Source organism: Triticum dicoccoides, chromosome 3A (genome assembly GCF_002162155.2).
Source record: "Triticum dicoccoides isolate Atlit2015 ecotype Zavitan chromosome 3A, WEW_v2.0, whole genome shotgun sequence".
NCBI classification, from domain to species: domain Eukaryota; kingdom Viridiplantae; phylum Streptophyta; class Magnoliopsida; order Poales; family Poaceae; genus Triticum; species Triticum dicoccoides.
Genome location: NC_041384.1, coordinates 41,707,291 through 41,733,232, shown reverse-complemented (window position 1 = coordinate 41,733,232; position 25,942 = coordinate 41,707,291). Strand labels below are relative to the sequence as shown.

The following is a 25,942-nucleotide window of genomic DNA, read 5'->3' as shown; positions in this document are numbered from 1 at the left end:
GAGCCCGACTAGATGCAGTCGTTTATTTCTGTTCTAGGGCTTGTTGAGCTGTGCCCTCAGCATTAACCCTTATGGATCTTGTGTTCTGCATGAACTTGGTGTGTGTGTGTGTGTGTTTGAACCTCTGTGGATTGGGCTTGGGCATGTGCTTTATAATATAAAGCGGGGCGAAAGCCTTTTTCGGTCAACATCTTTCAAGAACATATGCTCAAATCTAAATGGTGGTAGCAATATTCTTTCTCATGTCAACTCAGACAATGAGAAATAAATTATGGAAGGTTGCATTGATTGCCTAGGACAAGTTTCTTTCTCACGTACTCTTCGTTGCATTCTTTCTCATATTCAAATCTAAATGGTGGTAGCAATATTCTTTCCTAGGTAAATTTGTATATAAGGTTGCCTAGGACAAGTTTACCAATAAATTATGGAAGGTTGCATTGATTGTAACGTGCAAGCGTTTTTGTCCCGCCCGGTGCAATCCGCAAGGAACGATCGAGGTCGGAGACAATTTTTCTCTCCGTGGAACGTGTTTCGACGGACAGGCGGCCGCGCTGGCACGCCAAATTGCTTGCGCTCGTCTCGTATCATCAATCAATCAAATAATCTTAATTACCGCACTATGTGATGTGACAACGCGCGACTCCCCCATGCCCCCTCCAATCGTTTCAATACTTTATAGGAAAAAGTACCAACATTTATGGCACTAAATTAGTATCACTAGATTTGTTTTGAAATGTAGTTTCATAATATACCAATTTGATGTCATATATGTTACTACTCTTTTCTATAAAGTTGGTCAAAAATTTAAAACTTTGACTTAGACCAAAAGGTAGAGGTACACTTATTCGCAGACGAAGGGAGTAGCTTAATGACCTCTTAAAATCACATTTTTTCCTTGCAAGAAAATTAACCTAATAGCCCTGCATCTAAACGCAGAGAGAGTGTCCACCGATTTGCAAAATATATGTAAACATTGCATATTCTAATTAGGTATTTATTTAATGAATACTTTTACATTGAAAATCTATTTCAGTAAAAAGAATCTGAAACCTATATTTTCTCAGTTCAATACTTAAATCATCTTAGCATTTCATTCCCTTCCTAAAAGCATGAATGGGCAGTATTCAAATTTGAATCTGGAGTAGGCCTCCAAAAGGAGAAAGGACACAAAAACAGAGCAATGACCCTAATTCATGTATGCAAACCATGCCATCCCTTAATTTCCATTAGAAATATAAAAATAGTCAGATATTGAAAATAGTATATGTATACTCCAGACTTTTAAAAAATCCAAAATATATGGCAACTAATTTTACGTAGCAAGCTCAGGACTTGAGTGCCCTCACCATGTTACAGGGGACCTAACTTTCATTTTTTGCTTCCGATAGGCTTAATTTCAAAGCACGATCAGCTGTTTGGAACTGTTACAAAGTAGTACTTGCAATCTTCATCCGTGAGCCACAAACTAATGCTCGTTAAAAATTCATGGTTCCTCCTCTCACTTCTACATTTCGCAAACTGAACAATATCATATGACATCTCCATGTTACTTGTAGTAAGCAAAACAACAGAAATTGCAAAAAAGAAAAGATATCTAGAAAATAAATATATATGTAGTGCAGAAGCAGAGGAACCAAGATTGCTCACATGTGGATCTTTGTTGTTGGCTTTCATGAGGTCGCCTGCATTTCTTCTTCCTCCTACTTCCTTGCTGTAATTGTCCTAAATAAAGGGATAGGTACATCAAGATTAATAAGGGCATCACGCTGCTCCGGTGCATCAATTTTAGACTTCCTTGCTGCAATTGTCCTAAAGAAATGGAATGCTGAAATTATTTCATTCAGTTAGTTGATTGGTTCCCTCACAAAGAAGCAAGGTAGCTTGAAGTTGAACTGATGTAGCATCTCACCCTCCAAATCTGAAGATTGTGAAAATATATAAGGATAACCGTCCATTGTTGTGGGACTCAAAAAGTGTCACAACGGTAATACTATACGCTAAAGAAATATTTTTCTCGTGCGGCATAATAATAATAACAACTTTTCAAGGTTCTTGTTCTTGATTCAATTATTCCAGAGGCCAAGATGAATAACTTGGTCATACTTGTATAAATAACAACATCAGCCCAGATGTTTACTTATAGTCACTAATTCAAAAATATTGGACGGTCTTGTAGTGACAATTTTCAGATTTTCTGAGTGGCAATTGTAATAGACTGTAAAACTCCTTTTGGATGCTGATGCAGAGCATTTCTATACTTGTTTAGGCAATTAAAAATATACACTTGGGATATGGTAGTCTAACTAATTATGAAATACACAAACCAACATATGATCAGGAATGTCATGCTGAACTCGCCTACAAGTACTCTGTGTGTGTGCGCGCGCGCGTGTGTGTGTGATCAAGTTACCAAGGTCTAGCATCAGTCAAATAACCAAAATCAAGAAACAAGATGGCACCTAAAAAACATTCATTACTACCTTGAGGGCGTTCATCAGGTTGCTGCATGTAGCAGCATCAACAGCACATCTGTTTAGACCCTAGATGTTCTGGTGCTCAAATGGCGCAGTTTCTTCAGGTTGTATGGATGCCTAAACTAAGATAAAAATGCTATCAGGTTCATAGTGTGTCTAATTTGTGAAACTGAACCTCAACAAATGAGGGCAAATACAAAGGCGCCGAGTTTCAAGCAGTTTGTTGTTTCTGTTACCAGTTTAGGTGCAGGTCACACAACAACATGCAGTTAGATGTCTATCATAGAATTATTTTGCAGGCAACTGAATACTTATAATAAAAAATAGTACTGACCAGGAGGGTAATCAATTCATACAAGTATTGTTCTCCCATTCTGAATAATGCATCTATGCCTGAACAATTACCAGTACAGATGAGAAAGCATAGAATTATGGTAGCATTATGAGAACATTAATTAGTTGTGGCCCTTCCTGCATTTCATATCAAATATGCAGGTGTCAGTAGATTAAACAAATACAACTTACCTACAAAGACTCGATGGTGAAAGTCGAAAATACTCTATGCACTGATAGATAATTCTTCAACTGTACACTTGGACATAATCAAATTATTATTCAGAATATTACATAACAGAATAATACGTCCCAATGTAACAATAGACTGGCACTGAGATGTGAGATGGTGACATCTGATCAATTTGCCTCCTTCCAAATAGAAGTTCAAGAAAATTAAACTAATGGACCAAGTGAACATGAAAGACACAAGTATACAAAAATCAAATTGTTTTTTCACCATATATTATTGGAAAAAATATTGAACATCCATGCCTTCTTGACCCCCTTCTAGTTTGGTGCATAAATCAGAGGTACAAAGAGATACTAAACATTACATAACAAGATCTTTGATTTCTTTAAAAAAATTATGCATAAAGAAACTGAGACCGGAGGCTAAAGGACATTGGTCAGGAGTCAGGACACGGCGAGGCGCAGCAGTGATCACTCGACCTTGGGTACTACAGGGACTTCAGGCCTAAAAGACATTGGTTAGGAGTCAAGACCATCAGCGTGAATCTCATCGGTGTGCAGGGAAGCATCTAGAGATGAAGGTCGTTCGTGCCGCCACCTGGTGAATTGCTACAGTTGGAGGAGGGGGGCTCGCCGCCGTCTCCTCCGGGCTGCTATGCCGCCATTGTCACCTTGTGATCAGACATAGTGGATCGAGATACATCTAGAAGAAATAAAATGAATGTCATAATTAGTAAAGAATTTTCAGCGACAAAAGGATAAACAACAATTGGAATGTTAAAACAAAACCTGCACCTACACAAGTACTGTATATTTTATATTAGCACAAGTACAGATCATGTCCCACTCTTCACTTTGTTTACAAAAAAGTTCAGAATTGCAATCTTGGCGAGCCCTGTGTGGAAGCATCCCATGATCTCGGCCGGGTTCCATCCGCGTGGCACGCTGCTGATTCTGCCATGAGTGGGTGCTGAGAGGAAGGATCCTCAACCTCCATTATCAATAGCCCGGAGCTGCATCGGCCTTCGGATCAGATCGTGGTAGCCTGGTAGGGATCGAGAAGTTAGGGGTCGAGGAATTTGGAGGAGGTGAGAGAGTACGCTGGGGATCAAGAGAACTCGCCCATATGGAGATGGTAGACCAGGTGGCGTCGTGTTGGTGCTTCGAGGGATGCCACGGGATGTCCTCACCGCAATCGACAACGCCGCCGCCATCGCCTGTCGCCACCACTTCAACGCCACGAGCAAGGAGCTGAGAGACGAAGGGAAGGGAAGGAAGTGAATTAGTGACATACCTGATGTTTGGTATGTATATAGTCAGGCTAATTAGTGAATATCCAAAACAACGATTAAAAGAAAGAAAGAAAACAGAGTTCGATGGGAAAGGAATCGGTGAGCTATTGAACATACTCCCTCCGGTCCTTTTTACTCTGCATATTAGGTTTGTCTGAAGTCAATCTCATCCAACTTTGACCAAGTTTATATAAAAAATTATTGACATTTACATAACAACACCAACATCATTAGATTCATCTCGGAATATATTTTCATATTATATTTATTAGATATTATAGATGCTAATAATTTCTAATATAAATTTGGTCAAACTTAGCTAAGTTTGACTTTCGGCAAATCCAATGTGCAGAGTAAAAAGGACCGGAGGGAGTACATCAGAACTGACCTGCAAGTTTACTGACTAAAATTAGATCTTAAGAAACCATATTAAAAAAACAAAGACTTCAATTAACTACTACAACAGAAAGTACACGTGTGCATAAGCACCTAGGTGGAAGGATGCCTGCATAACTACCTAGTAGACAACTTATGTGCCGCACTAAGCCATATATTGACTTTCTCGACACTCTTATCCTGTACATCTAAATCTGAATGAGGATTTGCGGGTTCAGCCACAACCATCCGTCAAAACACAACATAGGGATGCAGATGATAATTTATATCCTTGATCTAGATGATATCTATAGATACTGGAGCATCATGTTTTACCAACATTAAGTCTGATTTTCATGGAATACTCATGCTGGTGGAAGCACTTCATTTTCAACAAACTGCAGAAGGAAACTCTGGGTCAGAGGCGTCCATGGGGTGGCATGAGAGTGACAGTTAGTGTTGATGCTAGAGCTAACATTGACTAAATGTAGTAGGTCAAAACAAAATTGAGCTATTGAACATACATCAGAACTGACCTGCAAGTTTACGGACTAAACTAAAGTTATCTCTGTAGTAGGAGAAAAACTTATACGAAATGTGCTACAAAAATATCATATTTGTTTAAAACCATATAAACAGAATCTGTAATAAGGTCATGAGAAGACATGTAGAAAGCAACATAGTACTAAGATGACTATGCTTCATCACAGATCCAAGAAAGACGTCGACATGAAAGTCAATCTATAATAATTTACTCGTAGACATTATGTGTAATTTAGACATAGATCTATTCAAGTCCAAAAAGAATAGTGATGAACATCCATGCTGTCATAATTTTAATCACAATATCTGTTTAAAAGATCTGCCGCTTATACAAAAAACAAACAAATATAACATGGTTCTTTATAAATAAAAAACTTAGAAATATTGCTTCCAAAGATGACTCAAGCTGCCTTCAAGTAAACTATGATGAAAGGGGGCTTTCAACCAAGAACCACAACTCAAGTAAAATCTCTGCAGCAAACATCATTGATAGTAGAAAAAGAGGCACCAACTTGTGTGCATCTCCGAGATGTTATAGAACTGTAATATCAAATTGTGTGCATCTCCAAGGTGTTGCACTACAACAAAAAAGAGATCAATGCACCCATTTATCATACTTGCACAAGTTTTAGTTTGTAATCACAATAGTGAAACATGCTAGTCCCTAATGACCTTTTCCCACTGACCTATGTAATGCCATCGAAATGATTCATCATAACTCATAAGCATGAAGTATAAATACACTCCCAGTCTGCAAGCATCACAATAATACAATATGATCATCACCATGACTAACTCTGCCTCTCGTTGCACTGATAAATGGAGAAGAGAGTACAAAGATGAATCTTCTGGCAGTGGGCACAACCAATTTTGCTTCTCCGTAGGACATCAAACTAACCAAGCTTACAATGTCGTTCCCCTACAGGATTTAACAGGATATAAGACATAGAACAACACATGCTCTCTTGTACCTCGCATTGCAAGATGGTAAAAAAAATTGAACTGGACAAATGGACGTAATATAGTGTTAGATGAACCAAACCTGCATTTCAAGACACAAGAAAATCGAGGCTGATGAGTCTGATCCTTTTCACCGTAACATTCAGAAGCAGCAACATCCAGTTCAATGACCAACCGTCACACATGAATTAGTACACAAGGGCTGAATCATGAACTATGTATAGACAAAAAAATTCTTCTAGTGTAACCAGCCTTAGCTACAGCTGCCTTCAACAATTCAAGAATCAAGATTTTTTCTGCACGAGTATAAATCAAAAAGAAATCACATATGAGTATTTGGAAAGCGTTGTGAACTCAATAGTCCCACAATACATAATATAAGCAGAACCACCAGATTCACCGGATCCAAGAGTAGCCACCGTATTTTACGATGTCAAGTAACCCAAATTCGTGTTCAACTACCATGCAATAGTACACATATAATGCAAAAGTGAAATGCATGTAATTATGGCAACAGTAAGAGGATACAATGCTCACTGAACTGATGAGTTGGTCGCATCAGGGAAGTTGGTGTCTGAACCATGGTGTGCAGTTCCTCCAGTGCCCTATCAGCCATTGTGCCCTGGTACTTCAAACCTGCAAATAATAATTCGGCAAATATCGCAGATATCTTATGCATGTCAGGGAATGGAAACAAATTGGGGGCCGGCAGTGTGAACGGAGTTTAGGAAGATGTCTACTGCCATTGTTGGTAAATCTCCAAGTACTGTTAGTGTCAGCGAGAATGGCCGGTACTGTATAATGATGCTGAGATTTGAACAGCAGCAACTACAACGAACGAACGACACATACATACTTCTGTCTATCTCAAACTGAAAAGGAAAAGGACGACCAGTGAGTTTGCTTCAGTGCAGACTGCTCGGCAAGCTCGGACGAGTGCATGCGGAGCTTGCACCACCAGAGACAGAGATTGAGCGCGGACAACTAAAGCAAAAGCAAACAGAGGTGAAAATAACCCCCGCACGCAGAGCAACTGGATGTCGCCTCGGGAGCCCCTGTAACAATGGGATGTGTTCCACGTTTCCACCGGAGCCACCTCAAATTGACCCCAATCGCAAGGGGCCTGACGTTGCCGCTAGGACCTCACGCCGTCCGGGAGATCGACGCCGTGCGAACGCCATTGGATCGGACCGGGAGGAGGGGTGGAGAGGTCCGGATCCAGCAGCAAGGACCGGATCGGCAGCATGGCGGCTGCAGCCACCTCTCTTGAACGCCATAGAGTGAATCCCCGCCGTGGAGGCAGAGCTGTGTGGGGCTGGCAGTGAAGAGTGGCGAGGAGGAGAGAGATCAACGGACCTGAGGCAATGTGTGACGGCGGCGACCTGGAGGAGGCGGTGCGTGACGGCGGCGACCTGGAGGCGGCGGCGACCTCGTTCCCCGGCAGCGGCGGCGTCTCCTCTCGGGGCTGGGGCGTCTCCTCTCGGCGGCGGCGGCGGCGGCGGCGGTGGCTCCTCTTGGGCTGTGGCGTCTCCTCTCGGCGGCGGCGGCGGCGGCTCCTCTCGGGGCTGGAGGCTGAGATGAAACAGATCGAGATTGAGGGAGCCTCGTTGGCTGTTTGTTTTACGTGTGGGGTGAGATACGAAAGAAAAACCAGACGAAAAAAATCTACGAAAAAAACCGGACGAAAGTGGTGGGACGAAAATTGACCGGCGAAGACTACCAACTACTGTATTAGGAGTAGAGATTAGAATTGAAGTTGGAGCTTGAAGCACGGCCTGTTAAAATCTCAGATGCGAGTAATTGACTTGAGCCCAAAGCAGGAAATAATAACAAAACAAGCAATCGCCATCATCAGCTGGGCCGAGCAATGTACCTTTTGAAAACTCTATGCACGTATCACGTGAAACGATGCAACTGGTGTACGTACGTACATGCAAATCTGAGTCGCCGGATGGAAAATCAACATGTTGCCACGTGACCGTCTCCCCCGAAGTGGCAAACCGACATGGGCATGGCAATGGCATTTCCCCCCTTTGCACGGTGCGTGAATCAGAGAAGTATACCTTATTGATCGTGTACCCCCTCACGCTTTTTGTGGAGTCGTGTCCACGAGGCTCTTGAGGCACTAGTGGCAGGCCTTGGACTTGAACAACTTTCTAAACGCCCAAACCCGCCTTATAGGAAGGAGAAGACACCTCTTCTAGAGTAGTGTTCGTGGTGATGATCTGAACCATGCATATGGATGACTTGTATTAGTAGTGTGTTACTGAGAGGTATTTTTACGACGTGCTTGCTACCGACTCTATTTGAACTGTTGGCTTTTTATGCAGAACATGGACTGTGGCATCGCGTGTTCGGCAGACACACCGGGGCTAGGTGGCCCTCCTCCGGCTGCCCTTCCTCATGGCTTGTCGATCCTTATTCAGGTTGCTCATAGTGAGAGTAACATAAGTAGTAACATGCATTTCACATAAACAAAAAAATATGATGTGGGAAGTAATTAATAAAGAGGCATGCAAATGGAGTAACATAATATGTTATCATCACATAGCGGTTTTCAGTGTAAAATGACTCTACAAAGTAATGGATGAAGCTCTCTAGTATGTTGTCACACATATGACACTACCCAATATAAAGGTAGTAACATAGACAAGCAACATAGGAGTATGCATGTTACCAGTCTTAGTTACTTCCCACTATGACTAGTCTCAAACGAAATCCTAAATTTTCATGGTTTTTAATCTTTTAGTAGGGTGATGGTGTAGCCCAAACCAATGATTTTGAAGCACCTAGAGAACAAGTTCAAATCCTGGAAGATCAAGATGCAGCTCGGCTTATGAACTTTCTAAAGATGCATCAGAATCTTCAAGATCATCAGGTGCACGTGCAACTACTCAATAATCTTGTGGAGCATATGTGGGACCCACAATGAAAATCAAAGAGCTAATGTTTGAGTTGTGCACTTACATAAATTTTATGCAACAAGACCTATGTATTTTTGAAACCAACATTTGTTATTTACATGCGACATTTATGTGTATAATAGACGTGCATTGATTAGCATGGTTGAGATATATGGATGGGGCATAAGGTATGAGGGGCCGGCGGGAGCTATCCGTGGAAAATCACGCTAGGTCGCATTTTTTATATACTGAACATTTTTTGCATGTGTAAACAATATTTTTATATTCTTTTCAAATATATGCTTCAATGTCTATTATTTTCATACACATTGTACTCTTTAGATATGGATCTAAAAAATTATACATTTTTAACATTTTTCATATACATGACTAACATTATTTCAAATATATGTTGATGTCTGTATTTTTCATACACATAGTACAACTTTTTATATGCAACGAATACATGTTAAACATTTTTAAAATTCATGATTAACATTTTTTAAATATTTTATGCCAACATTTTCCATATACATCAATAAAAAATATACACGTTTAATTTTATAATATACATGACTAGCATTTTTAAATAAAATGATTAACAATTCTTTCAAATACATGTTTGATGTCTACTTTTTCATAAACACTGTATATTTTTAAAACACATCTGAAACATTTATTTGATATAAGTTTAACATTTTTCAAATATACAATTAACATTTTTACGATGTAAGTACGGTTTTTTTAAATAAGTATAAAGTAAAAGTGAATAAAGCAAAACACATGGGAAAAAGGCAAACCTACCTGGGCCAGCCCGATTGCGAAACCATGACGCAAGCGCTTACTTAGTCTCGTGTCACGCGAGACATATGCACGTCTGGTTGGGCCCTCCTAATCGGCGCCTTCTGCGCCGGTTAGAGGTTCCGGCGCCTACGCGCCTGGACATATGGGCCGGCCCATCGCGCGCGACGCCATTAATTGTCTCGCGAAAAACACACAAAAAAATGTAGACATATGGGCCGGCCCATCGCGCGCGACGCCATTAATTGTCTCGCGAAAAACACACAAAAAAATGTGCTCCTACGAGGAGTCGAAATCGCGCCGCGCAGCTAGAACTGACGGAGTGTTTGGCTAACCACCACACCTGCTGAGCAGTATTTATCCATAACAACGCGAAAACTTTAAGAACCATTTTATACGCGCTATTTACTAGATTTTTGAGTTATTTGACTATTTTTGGAAAGGTAACATTTTTTAATGAAAAAGGGTTCATCAAATATCGAAAAAGTTCATGAATTTTTTAATGAATTTTAAAAACAGTTCATCGATTTTTTAAAAAAAGTTCATCAAGTTTGGAAAGAGTTCATCAATTTTAGAAAAGTTCATCGATTTTAAAAAAAGTTCATCAATTTTGAAAAAAAGTTCATTGGTTTTGAAAAAGAGTTCATTGGTTTTGAAAAAGAGTTCATTGATTTTGAAAAAGAATTCGTCAATTTTGAAAAAAGTTCATCGATTTGGGAAAAAGGTTCATCGATTTTGAAAAAGAGTTCATCAATTTTGAAAAGAGTTCATCGGCTTTAAAAAGAGTTCATTGAATTTGAAAAAACGTTCATAAAATCCGCTTAACTTTTTGTATTGAATTAGAAAAAGAAGAAAGAAGAAAGAAAACAAAAAGAAAAAGAACAAATAAAAAGAAGAAACAGGAAACAAAAAGAAAAGAAAGAAAAGGAAAAACTAAAAGATTAAAAGAGGGAAGAAGCTGTTCGTGGTTAGACAAGTCGACTGGCTGTTGTGGTTATCGCGTGTTGCGTCGAAACCCTGCTGCGCGGGTTCGAGTCCTGCTTAACACCAATTTTTGCTGTTTTTTACGGAAGAAAAAAAAATGAACATGGGCTGGCCCATCGCGGAGGAGATGTGTGCGCCGTGTACCGTTAACCCTGTTACGGGCGCTACGGGCGCCGTTTAGGATTCGCCCGTCTGGTTTGGCGTGCCTTATAATAAGAATCGCATCCCACTTCATGTGGCTTTTAATGAATAAAGTTGGGGTTCGAGTCCTGCTTAACACCAATTTTTGCTGTTTTTTACGGAAGAAAAAAAAATGAACATGGGCTGGCCCATCGCGGAGGAGATGTGTGCGCCGTGTACCGTTAACCCTGTTACGGGCGCTACGGGCGCCGTTTAGGATTCGCCCGTCTGGTTTGGCGTGCCTTATAATAAGAATCGCATCCCACTTCATGTGGCTTTTAATGAATAAAGTTGGTTTTACCCCTAAAGAAAGCGAGACATAGGCACGCCCCTTGATAGCTAGCACGGCTATACATTTTCTATTTATAAAAAGGCTATACATTTTCATTTCCTCTCGCCTACAGGCTACCTAGTAGCTACGCTTCAGTTTTTTTCCTTCTTTATTCACTTCGAAATGTTCTAATAATATATATTTCTGAAAAATGTTTTATTTTATTTATTGAAACGAATGTTCACCGCGTATTAAAAAAATCAATAGGTATTTAAAAATTGTCCGTCGCACACTTAAAAAGTACATTATGTATTTTGGAAGCAAATCTTAGCGAAATTCAAGAACATTTATCGTATGTTCACACATATGCAAATGTTCATCTAGTTCTAGAAAATGTTGTTGAATTTAAAAATTATGCATGTATTTTAATAAATGTTCACTATGTATTAAAAAATATTCATCGTGTATTTAAAAATATTCACAGTATAATGTAAACATATTTATCTTCTTTTAAAAATTATTTATCATGTTGACCAAAAACAATTGTCTAATTAAAAATAAAGTAAAGATGGAATTGAATAATTTTATAAAACAAACTAAGGCAAACTAAATGAAATAAACAAAACAGAAAAGTTGAAAATCCGTAAAAGAAAAAGAGATCAAATAAATTTGGTCCAAGTCGACGAAGTTTAACTTCAGGCAAATCTTATATGTAGAGTAAAAAGAACCAAATGAAATACTGTTAAAACACTTGGACACTTGCACTAAACAACCATAGGAGTATTATTTAGCTCGTCCGTACCATCCATTTCAGAAAAAGAAAAAAACTAGTACAATCCATGAGGCCTTCGCGGGAGAACGGAGAATTCCCCGTAAGATCGATCAGAGCTTGAGGGTGAGTGTGAAACCCCCCACCGCCATCATGACGAGAAGGAGCACCTAGGCGAACAGCAGGAGGCCATTGGCGAACGCGAGGACATGGCCACAGTCATCCTCATCCTGGGCGCCGAAGAGGCATGGAAGCCAATAGGCGATGGCCATCCCGACGCCCACGACGGCGAGAATGGCGGCGAGGACGCCATAGTAGGCTGCCCTGTGTCCGCCAAACACCGGGACCCTGGCCAACTGGTACAGCCCGATGCTCATGTCCACGACCATGGTGAGAGAACTAATTAAATACCCACAGCGCATGCGCGAGCACAACGCGAATCGACGGCGCCGGTGCGCTGTCGCCTGCTGACGCGAGCTCCGCGATCCGGCTTCAGGCATCCATGTCCACCGTGGTAGCGTCAATTTGAAAGCCTGCTGCGGTGGCCATGCTTGATCATCGATCAGCTCAACGCGGTGGAGTGTGGAGGGATGAGGAATCGAACGCAGCTTCAGTGCCGTAAATCCACCTACCTTTGGGTCCCTGACATTTGGACCAGCCATCTGTTGGGTCCACATGTCATAGACACAAAGACATGTGCCTTAAGGCACCAAAGCGCAGAACGTATCAGAAATGCCATGTGCTATATCCGGTCTCAATAATGATACATCTACGTAAACAGTTACAAAAGCTTACGTAATCTGCCTAAACTAAATCCTCTCCCCCCTTATTTTAACCGGGGGTGGGCCCCTTCCTCCCCCTCTCTCCAATCCCAGCCCACCACGTCGTTGTTTACGTTGGTTTACGTTTGTGCTTTACGTAGATGTAGCATTACCCATTCGGTCTCGCCTCGGTAGCAACTATGAGTTTTCGTGGAAGAGACTACAATGGCCGTTTACCGGTAACAAAACTAAGTACCGAATAACCGAAGCACCAACACCACCCCGCGACAGCCATATTTTCTTTTCTTTTCAGAAACTCCCCGTGACAGCTTTTTTTAGGGGTCCCCGTGACAGCTATGTGTCGCCCACAGATGACACAGTAGTAGGCCGGTCCATTAGCCGCGTCGCCTCGCTATGCTCGAATGATACAGTCTGGTGTTCTTCTTTTTTCTTTTTTCGTTTTCTGTTGTTTTTTATTAGGTATTCTTTGTTTTTCCGCTGGTTTTCTTTGATTTTCTTTTTTTTACTTCATTATGTTTCCGGCTTCTTCTTTTTTACAACGGTTTTCTTGTTCCTTCTTTATACTTTGTTTTTCTTTGTCCCTTTCTTTGGTTTTTTTGTTTCTTTGTTTCTTTTTCATTGTCGTTTTTCTGCTTTTCTTTTTGGAACACATCTCCACATAATCATACACGTTGTACGTTTTTTTAATACACGTAATACATTTTTATACTTTTTTTAATATTTTTAAATACATGCTTAACAGTTTTACCAAAACATATTTTTAATATATTTTCAAATACGTGTTAAATGTATTTTCAATACATGTTGAAACATTTTCTGAAGGATAAAAAATTTCATACACATGATTAACATATTTCGTACACATGATTAACATTTTTGGTACACATGATTAAAATTCAAAAAAAATTCATTCACGACATACATTTTTTCGTATACACCAAAATTATTTTTCTATATTTTTTTCAAATACAGTAATAAAATTTCTCAAAATAAACAAAATTCATAAAAAAAGAATATCAAATGTGAAGGAAAAACGAAAAATAAAAAAAGCATAACGTCAGCGTGACGCGGCTTCTGGTTACCCGGCCGGCCCAGGTCGGGCTCGCTGTAGGCGAGCCGTGCCAAGGCATTGCGGTAAGTGCGGAAACATACCAGCGAAACAGAGGCTAATAGGAAACTTCACGTGAGGGGTTTCTCATGCGGCCGTCGCCGCCGCCATCTGACAAATTTAGGCCCCTCGCCTCTAGCTGTCATCTTGGCGCTGAGGTGGGGTGATATCGGATCTTCAAGACCTTTATGTTCTTCGTCAATGTCTACTGATCTTCATAGTTTTGTGAGAATAAAATTTCTCTCATTCTTTTGGCAGTGCCATAAGATTAGAGAGTTTTATTGTTGGATTTCGTAGTAATTTCAAAAAAAAATCCTACGCACACGCAAGATCATGGTGATGCAAAGCAACGAGAGGGGAGAGTGTTGTCTACGTACCCACGCAGACCGACTGCGGAAGCGTTGACGCAATGTAGAGGAAGTAGTCGTACGTCTTCCCGATCCGACCGATCCAAGCACCGTTACTCCGGCACCTCCGAGTTCTTAGCACACGTACAGCTCGATGACGATCCCCGAACTCCGATCCAGCAAAGTGTCGGGGAAGAGTTCCGTCAGCACGACGGCGTGGTGACGATCTTGATGCACTACAGCAGCAGGGCTTCGCCTAAACTCCGCTACAGTAATATCGAGGACTATGGTGGCTGGGGCGCCGCACACGGCTAAGGAATAGATCACGTGGATCAACTTGTGTGTTCTTTGGGGTGCCCTGCCTCTGTATATAAAGGACTAGAGGGGGGGAGGCTAGCCGGCCAAGGGAGGGCGCGCCAGGAGAGTCCTACTCCCTGTGGGAGTAGGACCCCCCCCCCAATCCTAGTTGGAATAGGATTCCTTGAGGGGGGAAAGAGAGAGAGGGGGCCGGCCACCTCTCCTAGTCCTAATAGGACTAGGGGAAGGGGGGAGGCGCACAGCCACCTTGGGCTGCCCCTCTCTCCTTTCCACTAAAGCCCACTAAGGCCCATATAGCTCCCGGGGGGTTCCGGTAACCTCCCGGTACTCCGGTAAAATCCCGATTTCACCCGGAACACTTCCGATATCCAAACATAGGCTTCCAATATATCAATCTTTATGTCTCCACCATTTCGAGACTCCTCGTCATGTCTGTGATCACATCCGAGATTCCGAACAACCTTCGGTACATCAAAATGCATAAACTCATAATAACTGTCATCGTAACGTTAAGCGTGCGGACCCTATGGTTCGGGAATAATGTAGACATGACCAAGACACGTCTCCGGTCAATAACCAATAGCAGGACCTGGATGCCCATATTGGCTCCTACATATTCTACGAAGATCTTTATCGGTCAGACCGCATAACAACATAGGTTGTTCCCTTTGTCATCGGTATGTTACTTGCCCGAGATTCGATCGTCGGTATCCAATACCTAGTTCAATCTCGTTACCGGCAAGTCTCTTTACTCGTTCAGTAATACATCATCTCACAACTAACATATTAGTTGTAATGCTTGCAAGGCTTATGTGATGTGCATTACCGAGAGGGCCCAGAGATACCTCTCCGACAATCGGAGTGACAAATCCTAATCTCGAAATACGCCAACCCAACATGTACCTTTGGAGACACCTGTAGTGCTCCTTTATAATCACCCAGTTACGTTGTGACGTTTGGTAGCACACAAAGTGTTCCTCCGGCAAACGGGAGTTGCATAATCTCATAGTCATAGGAACATGTATAAGTCATGAAGAAAGCAATAGCAACATACTAAACGATCGGGTGCTAAGCTAATGGAATGGGTCATGTCAATCAGATCATTCAACTAATGATGTGACCTCGTTAATCAAATAACAACACTTTGTTCATGGTTAGGAAACATAACCATCTTTGATTAACGAGCTAGTCAAGTAGAGGCATACTAGTGACACTAAGTTTGTCTATGTATTCACACATGTATTATGTTTCCGGTTAATACAATTCTAGCATGAATAATAAACATTTATCATGATATAAGGAAATAAATAATAACTTTATTATTGCCTCTAGGGCATATTTCCTTCAGTCTCCCACTTGCACTAGAGTCAATAATCTAGATTACACTGTAATGATTCTAACACCCATGGAGCCTTGGTGCTGATCATGTTTTGCTCGTGGAAGAGGCTTAGTCAACGGGTCTGCAACATTCAGATCCGTATGTATCTTGCAAATCTCTATGTCTCCCACCTGGACTAGATCCCGAATGGAGTTAAAGCGTCTCTTGATGTGCTTGGTCCTTTTTCTGAAATTTGGATTCCTTTGCCAAGGCAATTGCACCAGTATTGTCACAAAAGATTTTCATTGGACCCGATGCACTAGGTATGACACCTAGATCGGATATGAACTCCTTCATCGAAACTCCTTTGTTCGCTGCTTCCGAAGCAGCTATGTACTCCGCTTCACATGTAGATCCCGCTACGACGCTTTGTTTAGAACTGCACCAACTGACAGCTCCACCGTTTAATGTAAACACGTATCCGGTTTGCGATTTAGAATCGTCCGGATCAGTGTCAAAGCTTGCATCAACGTAACCTTTTACGGTGAGCTCTTTGTCACCTCCATATACGAGAAACATATCCTTAGTCCTTTTCAGGTATTTCAGGATATTCTTGACCGCTGTCCAGTGATCCACTCCTGGATTACTTTGGTACCTCCCTGCTAAACTTATAGCAAGGCACACATCAGGTCTGGTACACGGCATTGCATACATGATAGATCCTATGGCTGAAGCATAGGGAACATCTTTCATTTTCTCTCTATCTTCTGTAGTGGTCGGGCATTGAGTCTTACTCAACTTTACACCTTGTAACACAGGCAAGAACCCTTTCTTTGCTTGATCCATTTTGAACTTCTTCAAAACTTTGTCAAGGTATGTGCTTTGTGAAAGTCCAATTAAGCGTCTTGATCTATCTCTATAGATCTTAATGCCTAATATGTAAGCAGCTTCACCGAGGTCTTTTATTGAAAAGTTTTGTTCAAGTATCCCTTTATGCTATCCAGAGATTCTATATCATTTCCAATTAGTAATATGTCATCCACATATAATATCAGAAATGCTACAGAGCTCCCACTCACTTTCTTGTAAATACAGGCTTCTCCAAAAGTCTGTATAAAACCAAATGCTTTGATCACACTATCAAAGCATTTATTCCAACTCCGAGAGGCTTGCACCAGTCCATAAATGGATCGCTGGAGCTTGCACACTTTGTTAGATCCCTTTGGATCGACAAAACCTTCCGGTTGCATCATATACAACTCTTCTTCCAGAAATCCATTCAGGAATACAGTTTTGACATCCATCTGCCAAATTTCATAATCATAAAATGCGGCAATCGCTAACATGATTCGGACAGACTTAAGCATCGCTACAGGTGAGAAAGTCTCATCGTAGTCAAACCCTTGAACTTGTCGAAAACCTTTTGCGACAAGTCGCGCTTTGTAGACAGTAACATTACCATCAGCGTCAGTCTTCTTCTTGAAGATCCATTTATTCTCAATTGCTTGCCAATCATCGGGCAAGTCAACCAAAGTCCATACTTTGTTCTCATACATGGATCCCATCTCAGATTTCATGGCTTCAAGCCATTTTGCGGAATCTGGGCTCACCATCGCTTCTTCATAGTTCGTAGGTTCATCGTGATCTAGTAGCATGACTTCCAGAACAGGATTACAGTACCACTCTGGTGCGGATCTTACTCTGGTTGATCTACGAGGTTCAGTAGTATCTTGATCTGAAGTTTCATGATCATTATCATTAGCTTCCTCACTAACTGGTGTAGGTGTCACTGAAACAGTTTTCTGTGATGTACTACTTTCCAGTAAGTGAGCAGGTACAGTTACCTCGTCAAGTTCTACTTTCCTCGCACTCACTTCTTTCGAGAGAAACTCCTTCTCTAGAAAGGATCCATTCTTAGCAACGAATGTCTTGCCTTCGGATCTGTGATAGAAGGTGTACCCAACTGTCTCCTTTGGGTATCCTATGAAGACACATTTCTCCGATTTGGGTTCGAGCTTATCAGGTTGAAGCTTTTTCACATAAGCATCACAGCCCCAAACTTTAAGAAACGACAACTTTGGTTTCTTGCCAAACCATAGTTCATAAGGTGTCGTCTCAACGGATTTTGATGGTGCCCTATTTAATGTGAATGCGGCCGTCTCTAAAGCATAACCCCAAAACGATAGCGGTAAATCTATAAGAGACATCATAGATCGCACCATATCTAGTAAAGTACGATTACGACGTTCGATCACACCATTATGCTGTGGTGTTCCGGGTGGCGTGAGTTGCGAAACTATTCCACAGTTTTTCAAATGTACACCAAACTCGTAACTCAAATATTCTCCTCCACGACCAGATCATAGAAACTTTATTTTCTTGTTACGATGATTTTCAACTTCACTCTGAAATTCTTTGAACTTTTCAAATGTTTTAGACTTATGTTTCATTAAGTAGATATACCCATATCTGCTTAAATCATCTGTGGAGGTGAGAAAATAGCGATATCCGCCACGAGCCTCAATATTCATCGGACCACATACATCGGTATGTATGATTTCCAATAAATCTGTTGCTCTCTCCGTAGTACCGGAAAACGGTGTTTTAGTCATCTTTCCCATGAGGCACGGTTCGCAAGTACCAAGTGATTCATAATCAAGTGGTTCCAAAAGTCCATCGGTATGGAGTTTCTTCATGCGCTTTACACCGATATGACCTAAACAACAGTGCCACAAATAAGTTGCACTTTCATTATCAACTCTGCATCTTTTGGCTTCAACATTATGAATATGTGTATTACTACTATCGAGATTCAATAAGAATAGACCACTCTTCAAGGGTGCATGACCATAAAAGATATTACTCATATAAATGGAACAACCATTATTATCTGATTTAAATGAATAACCGTCTCGTATTAAACAAGATCCAGATATAATGTTCATGCTCAACGCTGGCACCAAATAACAATTATTTAGGTCTAATACTAATCCCGAAGGTAGATGTAGAGGTAGCGTGCCGACCGCGATCACATCGACTTTGGAACCGTTTCCCACGCGCATCGTCACCTCGTCCTTTGCCAGTGCCCGCTTATTCCGTAGTCCCTGTTTCGAGTTGCAAATATTAGCAACAGAACCAGTATCAAATACCCAGGTGCTACTGCGAGCTCTAGTAAGGTACACATCAATAACATGTATATCACATATACCTTTGTTCACCTTGCCATCCTTCTTATCCACCAAATACTTGGGGCAGTTCCGCTTCCAGTGACCAGTCTGCTTGCAGTAGAAGCACTCAGTTTCAGGCTTAGGTCCAGACTTGGGTTTCTTCTCTTGAGCAGCAACTTGCTTGCCGTTCTTCTTGAAGTTCCCCTTCTTCTTCCCTTTGCCCTTTTTCTTGAAACTAGTGGTCTTGTTAACCATCAACACTTGATGCTCCTTCTTGATTTCTACCTCCGCAGCTTTCAGCATTGCAAAGAGCTCGAGAATAGTCTTGTTCATCCTTTGCATATTATAGTTCATCACGAAGCTCTTGTAGCTTGGTGGCAGTGATTGGAGAATTCTGTCAATGACGCAATCATCTGGAAGATTAACTCCCATCTGAATTAAGTGATTATTATACCCCAGACATTTTGAGTATATGCTCACTGACAGAACTGTTCTCCTCCATCTTGCAGCTATAGAACTTATTGGAGACTTCATATCTCTCAATCCGGGCATTTGCTTGAAATATTAACTTCAACTCCTGGAACATCTCATATGCTCCATGACGTTCAAAACATCGTTGAAGTCCCGATTCTAAGCCGTAAAGCATGGCACACTGAACTATTGAGTAGTCATCAGCTTTGCTCTGCCAGACGTTCATAACATCTGGTGTTGCTCCAGCAGCAGGCCTGGCACCCAGCGGTGCTTCCAGGACGTAATTCTTCTGAGCAGCAATGAGGATAATCCTCAAGTTACGGACCCAGTCCGTGTAATTGCTACCATCATCTTTCAACTTTGCTTTCTCAAGAAACGCATTAAAATTCAACGGAACAACAGCACGAGCCATCTATCTACAATCAACATAAACAAGCAAGATACTATCAGGTACTAAGTTCATGATAAGTTTAAGTTCAATTAATCAAATTACTTAAGAACTCCCACTTAGATAGACATCCCTCTAATCCTCTAAGTGATCACGTGATCCAAATCAACTAAACCATAATCGATCATCACGTGAGATGGAGTAGTTTTCAATGGTGAACATCGTTATGTTGATCATATCTACTATATGATTCACGCTCAACCTTTCGGTCTCCGTGTTCCGAGGCCATATCTGCATATGCTAGGCTCGTCAAGTTTAACCTGAGTATTCTGCGTGTGCAAAACTGTCTTGCACCCGTTGTAGATGGACGTAGAGCTTATCACACCCGATCATCACGTGGTGTCTAGGCACGATGAACTTTGGCAACGGTGCATACTCAGGGAGAACACTTCTTGATAATTTAGTGAGAGATCATCTTATAATGCTACCGTCAATCAAAGCAAGATAAGATGCATAAAAAGATAAACATCACATGCAATCAATATAAGTGATATGATATGGCCATCATCATCTTGTGCTTGTGATCTCCATCTCCGAAGCACCGTCATGATCACCATCGTTACCGGCGCGACACCTTGATCTCCATCGTAGCATCGTTGTCGTCTCGCCAATCTTATGCTTCCACGACTATCGCTACCGCTTAGTGATAAAGTAAAGCATTACATCGCGATTGCATTGCATACAATAAAGTGACAACCATATGGCTCATGCCAGTTGCCGATAACTCGGTTACAAAACATGATCATCTCATACAATAAAATTTAGCATCATGCCTTGACCATATCACATCACAACATGCCCTGCAAAAACAAGTTAGACGTCCTCTACTTTGTTGTTGCAAGTTTTTACGTGGCTGCTACGGGCTTAAGCAAGAACCAATCTCACCTACGCATCAAAACCACAACGATAGTTTGTCAAATAGACTCCGTTTTAACCTTCGCAAGGACCGGGCGTAGCCACACTTGGTTCAACTAAAGTTGGAGAGACAGTCGCCCGCAAGCCACCTATATGCAAAGCACGTCGGGGGAACCGGTCTCGCGTAAGCGTACGCGTAATGTTGGTCCGGGTCGTCTCGTCCAACAATGCCGCCGAACCAAAGTATGACATGCTGGTAGGCAGTATGACTTATATCCCCACAACTCACTTGTGTTCTACTCGTGCATATAACATCAACATAAATAACCTAGGCTCGGATGCCACTGTTGGGTTTCATAGTAATTTCAAAAAAAATTCCTACACACACGCAAGATCATGGTGATGCAAAGCAACGAGAGGGGAGAGTGTTGTCTACGTACCCACGCAGACCGACTGCGGAAGCGTTGACGCAATGTAGAGGAAGTAGTCGTGCGTCTTCCCAATCCGACCGATCCAAGCACCGTTACTCCGGCACCTCCGAGTTCTTAGCACACGTACAGCTCGATGACGATCCCCGAACTCCGATCCAGCAAAGTGTCGGGGAAGAGTTCCGTCAGCACGACGGCGTGGTGACGATCTTGATGCACTACAGCAGTAGGGCTTCGCCTAAACTCCGCTACAGTAATATCGAGGACTATTGTGGCTGGGGCGCCGCACACGACTAAGGAATAGATCACGTGGATCAACTTGTGTGTTCTTTGGGGTGCCCTGCCTCTGTATATAAAGGACTAGAGGGGGGGAGGCTGGCCGGCCAAGGGAGGGCGCGCCAGGAGAGTCCTACTCCCTCTGGGAGTAGGATTCCCCCCCCCCCAATCCTAGTTGGAATAGGATTCCTTGAGGGGGGAAAGAGAGAGAGGGGGCCGGCCACCTCTCCTAGTCCTAATAGGACTAGGGGAAGGGGGGGAGGCGCACAGCCACCTTGGGCTGCCCCTCTCTCCTTTCCACTAAAGCCCACTAAGGCCCATATAGCTCCCGGGGGGTTCTGGTAACCTCCCGGTACTCCGGTAAAATCCCGATTTCACCCGGAACACTTCCGATATCCAAACATAGGCTTCCAATATATCAATATTTATGTCTCGACCATTTCGAGACTCCTCATCATGTCCGTGATCACATCCGGGACTCCGAACAACCTTCGGTACATCAAAATGCATAAACTCATAATAACTGTCATCGTAACGTTAAGCGTGCGGACCCTACGGTTCGAGAATAATGTAGACATGACCGAGACACGTCTCCGGTCAATAACCAATAGCGGGACCTGGATGCCCATATTGGCTCCTACATATTCTACGAAGATCTTTATCGGTCAGACCGCATAACAACATAGGTTGTTCCCTTTGTCATCGGTATGTTACTTGCCCGAGATTCGATCGTCGGTATCCAATACCTAGTTCAATCTCGTTACCGGCAAGTCTCTTTACTCGTTTCGTAATACATCATCTCACAACTAACATATTAGTTGTAATGCTTGCAAGGCTTATGTGATGTGCATTACCGAGAGGGCCCAGAGATACCTCTCCGACAATCGGAGTGACAAATCCTAATCTCCAAATACGCCAACCCAACATGTACCTTTGGAGACACCTGTAATGCTCCTTTGTAATCACCCAGTTATGTTGTGACGTTTGGTAGCACACAAAGTGTTTCTCCGGCAAACGGAAGTTGCATAATCTCATAGTCATAGGAACATGTATAAGTCACGAAGAAAGCAATAGCAACATACTAAACGATCGGGTGCTAAGCTAATGGAATGGGTCATGTCAATCAGATCATTCAACTAATGATGTGACCTTATTAATCAAATAACAACACTTTGTTCATGGTTAGGAAACATAACCATCTTTGATTAACGAGCTAGTCAAGTAGAGGCATACTAGTGACACTAAGTTTGTCTATGTATTCACACATGTATTATGTTTCCGGTTAATACAATTCTAGCATGAATAATAAACATTTATCATGATATAAGGAAATAAATAATAATTTTATTATTGCCTCTAGGGCATATTTCCTTCATTTATATCCTCGTAGACCCGATTATTTGGATCTGATGAGTTTACGTTGTTGTTTCGAATTCTTTTTTGTTGGTTCGACTCTTTGTGGAGGTGAAATCTTTCATGGACATCATGGCGAAGATATAGTGATTCGATGCCTGCACTTCTAGGGGATCATCCCCGGCCCAAGTACGTACATCGATCAACGCACTTTTAAAATTCATTGTTACTAATGTTCATGAGGGTGAAAGAATGACAACATCGTTGGTACAATCTAATTGCAGTCCCTTTACTGTAGTCTTTGGAGTATTTTTTTGAACAGTGATTGATATCGTGAAGTTGTTTACAAAAGATTTCATTGTAATTCTTAGTCATAGAAATAATTTACATTATATATATATACATATATATATATATATATATATGTATATATATGTGCATCCTACTATCGGGTGTAGCTACACCCATTTCTTATATACTACCATATGGTAGTATATACTCTACTTTATTATTTTTAGTATGTTCATATATTATATCTAAAATACCCCAAAGTGAGTTATATGAAAAAATTGCAAGTGAGCTCATGATTTTATTGTATTTGTGAAATACGTACATATTTGTACGTGAAATAAAATATGCACAAAATATGATACATACTACCAAAAAAGTAGTATATATACTATCTAAACATTATTATATACTACATACTACGCATATATACTCTTTGATATGATAGATACTACCTAGAACGTATGAAACAAAGTGGGAGTAACTACACCCGGTAGTAGGAAAAATTTATCCTATATATATCAAAGAAAAAAAGATGACGTTGCAGTAAGCGGCACCAACCCTGTCCTGCAGAGAACGCTTTTGGCCGGCCCATGTGCAGGGCGAGCGCTTGGTTTAGTTTTTTGTTTTTGTCTCTTTTTTAATGATTTACCCTTTTTATAAAAATATAAAATTTCATAATATTTTAGAAAATTTAATTTAAAAATATTCCACAGTTTCTAAAAATGTTCACAAAATTTTATTTAATGTTTTTGAATTTACAAAAAAAATGTTTTCGAAAATATTTATGAATCTTAAAGCTAACTGTATTTTTTCCATGGATTTTTTTCATTATTTTTAAAAAAATTAAGGAATTGAGAAGGAAAATATGAAAAAAAAGTATAGAAAGCCACTAGACAAAAATAAAGAAAATAATAGTACAACAAAATAATCCAGAACCTTTCTGAACTGAAGAAAAAAATAACTTGAGCCCGAGTCACACTGAAAGAACGAACATGTGTCCAATTCCTTCCAACTAATTGGCCATCACACATGTGCAATTTACATTCGACACTTAACTAAGACGCGGATAAGCTGCTTTCATCTCCATCACATACTAATTGAGTTCAGAAAAGATAGTACTAGTAGTGAGGTCTCTGCAATTTCCTTATTCTTCTTTAGCTTAGTTGCGGAGAACAGAGCTGCTTCAGAACGTATTTGGCTACCCCGTCGTCGTCACGGCCACCCTTTGCTGACACGAGATGCACCTCGCTTCAGTTTGATCACATACAACATTCCAATTAACCAAACAGTAGTATATGCAATTCCTCCAAACTAAACTAAACGGCCGCTGAGCCTGCCTCACATTAACCAAATACAGATCAAACACTTCTTCCTCAAAGAAAAGACCACACCTATCAGTTAGGCATATCCGTGAAGATCAACCATTCAAGTTTAGGGAAAGCGACCAACTCATTATATACATGATCACCCTTCTTGCAGCGGCCTGCGTGCACGAGGCTGAGTCCTCTCCCTCTCGACATTGTCGATCACGCGGTTTCCCGCCACCGCCTCCTGGGAACGACAGGAGGAACTTTTTCTATGAAACTGAACTACTGGGTCTCTTTCATAGTACACCTTCTGGTCATGCCGGTGTGTTCTGCTGCACGTCTGACGTGACGTGGACCTGCCAAATGCCCAAGCCCAAATGCTAGCGCGCGTACGTCGTGCCAAGTGGTGCTGCTGCGAAAGATAGCGCGTTGCACGTCGATAATGCGCTCCCGAGGCCAGAGCCCTTTATTTATTTATTTTCTGTTTCTTGTGAGAACTCTATTTGTACTTCACAAAAAAATCTGAAAAAAAGTGTGCTTATACATATAGTTGTTTTAACGGTTCCATGTCGCCTCGGTCTAATCTTGTACATGACTCTTCTCGACATTGTAAGGTGTTTGAGCTTCAAAAATCAAAAAATAGATCACTAAAGTACGAACTATACATGATGTTGATGGGGTGGTTCATTCGGATAACGCGGAGAATAATACTCCCTCTGTTTTTATTTACTCTGCATATTAAAATTGACTGAAGTCAAACTTCATAAAGTTTGACCAAGTTTGTAGAAAACAATATAGACATTTATCATAATAAATCTATACGATGTGAAAGTGCATTCAATAATAAATCTAACGTTGTTGATTTGTTATTGTATATCTTAATATTTTTGTTTATAAACTTGGTCAAAGTTTGTAAAGCTTGACTTTGACCAAAGCTAATATGCGAACTAAATAAAAACGGAGGGAGTACATGGATACACCTCGTACAAAACCGAAAAAGGGTTTCCCCTGCTTTGTATTCCAAAGGAATCAACATTGTACAAAAGAAATACATAAAATCTGTCAAAAGCACATACTGAAAATAGATTTAAGCATAACTTAGGCAGGTAAGGTCAGACAACAAAAGGCAAGTAACAGCCCCTTCTGCAACTGTTAGAAAAAGCGCAAGGCGTAATCACTAGCCTTGGGGCTGGGACATGGGCGGCGCGGTGCGGCGGCCACTTCGCCAGATACAGCTGACCAATTAACCACTAGCCTGTATACAATACAGTTAGGAACCAAGAAATCAGAGAGTAAGCAGAGTTCCTGATGCCAGTGAATGAAGAAAGAAAAAACCTGGAGATTGCGTTAAAAAAGCTAACAATCGTTCTTGATACTCTCCCTCCCCGTAACCCCC

The 25,942-nt window shown here is 41.2% G+C and overlaps 1 long non-coding RNA gene across 13 annotated transcripts; it reads right to left on the bottom strand.

The window, feature by feature from the left end:
* Positions 1 to 1,281: 1,281 nt before the first annotated feature.
* On the bottom strand, positions 1,282 to 7,686 carry LOC119266933. 13 transcript variants are annotated; one of them, XR_005132217.1, is made up of 7 exons: positions 6,252 to 7,685; positions 5,896 to 6,128; positions 5,722 to 5,787; positions 5,003 to 5,064; positions 3,799 to 4,250; positions 1,648 to 3,702; positions 1,286 to 1,518 (listed from the first exon to the last, which is right to left on the bottom strand). It is a non-coding gene; the product is annotated as an uncharacterized LOC119266933 (long non-coding RNA). The 13 variants fall into 13 exon arrangements; XR_005132219.1 differs by having other exon boundaries at positions 1,284 to 1,518; positions 1,648 to 3,504; positions 3,598 to 3,702; positions 5,003 to 6,128; XR_005132214.1 differs by having other exon boundaries at positions 5,722 to 6,128.
* Between the last annotated feature and the right edge of the window lie 18,256 nt (positions 7,687 to 25,942).